The following is a 7368-nucleotide window of genomic DNA, read 5'->3' as shown; positions in this document are numbered from 1 at the left end:
CAAATCAGTTTTATATCTTGTTTCTATCCTCATTTGATGCCTGGTCATCTTAGCCTACTTTCATTAAGAATTTCTCTCATTGATTATAGTTTCTGCTGGTAATTTTCTTATTTTATTTCTCAGGAGTGTTTGGCATTTTCTATCAATTCAATTTATTCTTTGAGAATTTCATGCATGCATACATTTAATGCATTAGGATTGTTCTCATCACACTCTTTCCCCTCTCCCTCCCACCTTGTCAGACCTGCTCTCTGCAAGCCTCTCTTCCACATTTATGCTTGCTTTCCTGTCTTGTTTCCTGACTCACTAGGTTTAACCAAAGTTATTCACATGACCATGGACGTGGACCTATTCCTTGGAGCCAGGTGGGATCATCAGTGTATCTACAACTGTAGGCTTTACTGCTTCAGCATCCACCAGGAGCCAATAGTTCCCTAGAGAGTTGTAGAGACCCAATGACGTCTTCCTCCAACCATGTGACTTGACTGTGGACAGATCAGGCAACTACAGCTGCTAGGAGCTCCTGATTGCAATCCCTGTGTCATGCTCAGAGGACAGCCTTTAGAAGCCATTCATTATCTCCATCCTATTGCTGACAATGTTCCCTGAGCATCAGAAAGGGTGGTATAAGCATACTTCTTAGGACTATTACTCTATAGTCACTTGTCCTCAGAACCTAAACAGTAATGAGTCTCTTCATTACGGAAGAGAGAACCTTCTCTGATCAAGATGGAGAGTAGCATTCATCTATGTGTGTAACATAAATATTTAGAAGGCAGTTTGACACGTCACAATAGCAAAACAGCAGCAAGTGAGGCCCTCCTTTGCCACAATTTTTTTTCTTTTTTTTTTTTTGGCTATGTTTCCAGAAATCTCTATGATTTCTCTCTTGTGAAGTGGGCTTCAATCTCAATCACAAAAGTAGCAGTTGGTTACTCCCATAATAGACATGCCATGTGCATATTTTGCCTGGCAGGTGGTATCATAGCACACAATGATGAGAGATGGATGATATCAGTTATTTTTTTCCCCTCAGTAGCCTGCATACTGCCCTGCAGAACTGCACTCCAAGAAAGAAGGTTCCAGTTCAGTTCTGGCTTGAACTCTCTATGTGATCCATAAACTATGTATGATACCTATAGCAATAGGTTTTACCACTTAATTCTAGTGGGCAACCTAGAACAACAGAAAAGCATATATTGTTTGGGCGTCCTCCAGGGTTTTCTAGACCACCAGTTTATTAGTGAGCTACCATACCCCTGCCACTAGGATTTTTATTTGATCATCCCTGGCTTCTAGGATTAACATTATCTGCATATTTAGCATTCTTCCTTTCATACCATATATTTTAAATATATGTATTTATATATAGGTTTGCTTATTTATTCACTTTACATCCAATTATAGCCTCCTCCATGTTCCCTTCCCTATCCCGCTCTCCTACTCTCCCACCCTCGTTCCCCTATAGCCGCTCCCCTTCTCCTCAGAAAAGTGGAGTCCACACCCCATTACCAACCCACTCCAGCACATCAAGTCGCCTCAGGAGTGAATCCTATTACACTGAGGCCAGGCAAGGTAGCCCCATCTGGAGGAAGTGACCAAAAAGTGAGCAACAGAGTGCAGTTCAGAGATAATCCTAGCTCCACTTACTAGGGAACCCACATGAAGACTATGTTATCAATTGGCAAATATGTGTAGGGGCTCTAGGTCCAGTCCATGCATGGTCTTTAGTTGGTGCTTCAGACATTGTAAGACCACTGGGCCCAGGTTAGTTGACTCTGTTGGTCTTCTTGTGGAATTCTTATCCTTCTATCCTTCCGTCCCCCACCCCCACTCTTCCACTAGACTCCATGAGCTCTACTTAATGTTTGGCTGTCAGTCTCAGCATCTGTTTCGATCAGCTGCTGGGAGGAGCCTTTCAGAGGACAACTACATTAAGCTCTGCAAACATAGCAGCATATCTTTAATAGCTCTGTCCCGTGAGGTGGGCCTAAGGTTGGGCCAGGCACTGGTTGAATATTCCCTCAATCTACGCTCTATCTTTATCCCTCCCCATCATGTAGACAAGATATGTATGGAGTCAAAGGTTATGAGAGGTTTGGTGTTCCCTTCCCTCCAGGAGAATTCCTGTCTGGTTGGAAGGTGGCCTCTTCAGCCTCCATGACCTCCACTATTTGGAGTCTCAGCTAAAGTTGCGCTATATCCTTCCAGGAGCCTTTCTTGTCACGGATCTCCAGCTTGTCTTGGAGATGTCCCGGCCTTCAATTTCCCTTCTCTCTCCAAGCCCTCTAATTAACTTACAGAGTCAAGGTTTTCAATACTTTTCTCTTACTCCCTTAGTTCTATTTAATCCTATTTTCCTCTTCAATCCTATGATTCAATCTTTTCCCTCTTTAAATCTTACCACACCATACATGTATTGATTTTAATGTCGAAATTAACCTACCCAGTGGGTATTGTGTTGTGTTTGTGTATCTATGCATACAGAGATATCCAGAAGGATGGGACACAGCCAAGGACAGCAGTCAGATTAATAAGACACAGCCAGAAACCAAAGCATAACCACAGAGAAATTTGAGAAAGCCAAAAAGGAGATGTGAAGGTTAATCATTGATAGAAGGGAAAATAATTCTATCAGTCAATGGTAGAATTAGTGTATAGATATAATTTATGAATGATGTAAATATTCATGAAAGAAAATTTCAAGAAATAATCAAGACCTCAGTTTCAAGGGATGCTTGGAGAATTGACTAGGAAGATAAATAAGAAACAGCATTAAGGTGGACACCAAAAGTGACAGAGCTGAATAGGATCCTCAGAGAAAAAAGATGGTTAAAGACTATTATTTGGATGCTTGAGGTCACTAGCTAGTAAGCTGCTTGGGGATTTCTTCAAACTCAGTCAGTTTCTAGTTCAAATTGATCCCAGAAGCAGTAAAAGGACTAACTTAGAAGAGAGATTGTATGTGGAATTGTAGCTTCGAAGCTACAATTGTGGGAAATGAGAGGCTGCAGAGATTGGAAAATTAAGGGGCTTGACATCACCAAGAAAGTTGTCAAGGAATTCTGACAATTTGATGCTATCAGTCAGTCAGGAAAGATGTTAGCAGCAGAAAACAGCTTTTCCTGTTCTCACACAATGGTGATTTCTGGTATTTTACACATAACTTGATGATTGACTTTGTGGATTATGGATCAAAAATCTGAGTATAATTGCGGAGGAAATGGTGCAGTTGATAAGCTGCCTGTTGCAGGAGCATGAGGACCTATTTTGAATGGCAAGCATGTCCTGAGTATGGCCTGTTATATACTATATTCCATGTCCAGGATCAAGAGAATACAACTATAAGACAAACTCTCAAGGAGTAAAGACAGGCAGATCCCCAAAGTTCCATGAACAGCCAATGTAGACCATAAGTGAGCCTCAAGGTCATTGACAGACTTTGTAATAATTAATAACTAATAACTAGTAATAACTAATAATAATACTAACAATGTAGGAAAATGATTGAAAAACATAGAACTTAAACCCCAGACTTCTGTCGCATGGATAAACACGAGTACATACCACAAGTAAACAAACCAGAAAAAAAAATAAAACACATTTTGAAAATCTGTTTTTATTTAGTTGGATATCCCTACAGATAAAATGTAAAATCAAAGTATAATAGGAACTTTGTAGGTTTTAATAACTGGGATATGACGTGTGTTGAAAGCATGTCTTCTGCTCTGCTTTTTATACTATTTATCACAATTCTCTCCACAACCAAGCCATTCATCACTATACAAAAAGAAACTGAGGCCCAGTGGTGTGAATGGGTAGAGAAAACTAAAGTTCAGGCTATGATCTTAAAGTTCATAGTTCTTCTAAATTATGACTTTGGTCAACAATTTTAAACTCTGAGGGCCAGGGATTCAGAAATGTTGTTAAGGAGAAAAATCCTCTGGGCAGATTGTAGGCTTAAAGGAGAAAAGGTTTCAGAATTGTCAGTTTCTTACACAGAAACACCAGGAAATAAATGACCTTCAGGGCTTTCAAATTGCAAGGCAAACCCATGTGCCAAGGTTCTGTGTAATTTGGGATATAAGAAGAAAAAGTTGGATTTGTGAAACTCTGTCATGCTGTTAGTTCAGGGCTCGATTTAAAAGAAGATAAAATGGCTGAAATACTCTAACTCAGGTGGGCAAACTATGGCTAAATTCTGTTTATGGCCTTTTATATATGACTTTCTAAGTAAGAATGTCTTTCCGCACTTTTAAATGACTTGAATATATATTAAAAAAACATACATTCAGACTCTATGATAGCACGACATGTGAAAATAATTTGCAGATCAAATTCTAGCATATGAAGTTTATTGGGAGACTGCCACACCTATTTGTGACATAAGACCAGTGGTGGCTTTCATGCTTGTCCCAGATGCATGAAATAAGCTGTGAGGGAGATCACAAATACTCACTGTCTTCTATGTGGAAAAAAATATGTCTGACTGTCTCTCTAAAATTAAAAAAAAAAAAAAAATGGAAAGCCATGACTTTCGAGGCAGGTATTCTTGATTGTTCATAAAGTAGACTGTCAAATTTTAAAGCTCATACAGTGGGGAAAAAAAAAAAAACCCAAAAACAAAACAAACAAACAAACACACAGAAAAGAGTTCCATGTCTTGCCTTGTATCCCCCCTTTCCAATTACCCTCTCACATTATTAACCTTGGTTCCACTCATTCCATAGGATGTAGAACATGATGCTCTCCTGCCTTGAGTCTGTGCACAATGCTGCAGTCCTTTTCGATTACTTTCCTAACCTCCCCTTCCAACTCTGTGTTGTTACTCATTGCTCAATCGCAATAGCTTACAATGGAAATAAGTAGATGAATAGAAATTCATTTTAAGATGTCCTATAAGCACTCTTAACAAAACATTTTATTTATTTATTTTTTTTTTGCGGATTGAAGCACATTACAACTACTAATCATGTCTGATCGACTAACCAATGTAATGTTATTACCACTATTTTTTTTTATTACCACTATTGAACATAGAAATCCAAATTTTATTGTAAAGAAAAATATCCCTAAAAGATGAAGTGAGCTATTTGTATTCATTATTTCCTTGGATTCATTAATCACAATGATTGCCAATTTGTGGAAAAATATCACAAGGCTTAACATCAAATTTACCCCTTTATTTGATACCGACTTTGCTTTTAGAAGTATTGGTAAGAAAATTAGTGAAGAAACTCAGTTCTTACACCCATCTTTTAGTATACCCATCTCTCTCTCTTTCTCTCTCTCTCTCTTACTCACTCACTCATGCACACACACAAGGTGATTCAACATCTAAATGTTTCTTTCCAATCATTCCCGTTCTTTGTGTGTGTGAGAGTGTGTATAAATGTGATTAAAAACGACCCATTTGCAAAGCTTTTTTTTTTTTTTTTTGCACAGTCCCTAGGTGACTCATATTCTTATTGTCATCAATCATGTGTCCATGAGATTCTTTCACTTCTGAGCAGAAATCCAGAGGCATGCCATGCTCTAGGGACCAAAAGTAGGAACCATGTACAAGGCAGGCTGAAAAGTCCTGTACTAGGTAGATTTTTAAGCAATTACATAGATGAAGTCCAAGTAATGATGCTTGAGCAGGTTGGCCTTTCTTGATGACTCTGGAATACTGGAAGTCTGTAGCTCTCTAGGACATACAAAACATTACTGCTCTGAGTCCTCATTATATTTCTTGTATTAACCATATTTACTACTGTAATCCCAAGTGGCTGACACAAGCATTTTCAATAAATTAAATTTATATGAGGTTTTTGGTCATTGCACCCTAAGATTCTAGGATTCATAAAAACATGATAATGTCTTATCATTTGCACACAAGGCATAAATATCTAGACATCCGTGTTTAAATATCTAGTTAAAAAAAATCGTTTCAAATTTCTCAGGCAGCTTTTTTTTTTCTTTAACAAACACTATATAGAAATTTAATACAATGCTCCCAACACTTCTCAGGAAAAGAGGCACCAGCTGCCTTTGACTGGGACAATACAACAACCTCACCTTTTAAAAATGTATAGCTTTTGAAAGAGCAGCTTAATTAACACTGTTGAGCTAAGGTTCACTCACAGGGTAGAGAACTCAGTAGAGGTGGCTTCCATCCAAAATAGGACTGATAAGTTATTAATTAGCTTTCCCTGTTATTTGTCTGAAAGCATTCATTATGTAAATGAGAATAAAGTATACACTAGAGTTACTTAAATTTTAAGAATCCCGATGCATTGAGGCTAGCTAAAAATAGTGATGGAATAAAAGAAAAGTATACTTTCATTTTCTAAAAGAATTTTCATTCATGTTCTGCTTTTTTTTTTTCTACAGTTATTTTCTACATCCAAATGCTAAATGTATGATAAATCACAATGCTGGAGCTCCCTTTGTCATGGATCATTTTTTCCACATTCCCTCCCACTGTCATTTTCTCCTTTGTCTATAAAGGCAAAGAATAAAATTTATTCCACTCAATTTCTTCTAAACCCACTACTATTGTTTTATAAGACCAGAGAGCCAAGGGCAAGACCATCTAGGTTTGGAAGCTACAGTGCCAGAATTAGTCGAAAACTTTGGTGCACCATATCTCTGTAGATGAACCATAAATTTCAGTACTTTCCTTTCTCTGTCTGTTTTCCTTTATTGGCACTCTGTGGCAACAATTGCTGACGCTATCATGTTCTTAATTCTCAAGTAACATTGAGGTTTTAGACTCTTGTTTTTCTTGTCAATGTCAACCTCTCCCTCAGGCATTCTGGTTTCTATTATTAAGATGACCAGTATTTCACAGAAAAGTCCAGACCAAACTATAGACAAATAGATCTAAAATACTGACACCCATGCACAATGTTTGGCTTCACTGATAAAGTTGTAACGTGTGACAGACAGTGATATATTCCAATGGTATTTACAATGATATGTAACATTACTTCTACTGCCCAGTTGCGAATCTCCAGGGTTACAGATTAGTAAGGTCATCTGAATTACAAGGTTAATAATGTATAGTATATCTAGGTTCTCTGATTCCAAATTTAGTGCCCTTCACTTACCATGGTTCTAAAAAACTTAAATGCCAGAAAGACAAACATTTGAGCAGTGAATACTCAACACAAGTCTCTTTCCTTTTTACTTCTTTCCCCTTAACTACAAAGTCACCCAACATGGTAGCTGAAGAAATGTCAAGTTATTTTAGTACAGAGTGATGGACTGTCAAGATAGGATCTTGGAGGATATAGCACAGTTGAAGGTATTTTGTTTTGTTTTTAATATTAGTTATAGTTTATTAACTTTGTATCCCAACTGTATCCCTCTCCCTCATCTCCT

The sequence above is a fragment of the Psammomys obesus genome, unplaced genomic scaffold, assembly GCF_907164565.1.
Source record: "Psammomys obesus unplaced genomic scaffold, mPsaObe1.curated_primary_1811, whole genome shotgun sequence".
Lineage (NCBI taxonomy): Eukaryota > Metazoa > Chordata > Mammalia > Rodentia > Muridae > Psammomys > Psammomys obesus.
The sequence above is the reverse complement of the archived record's forward strand: the minus strand, read 5'-3'. Positions refer to the sequence as shown.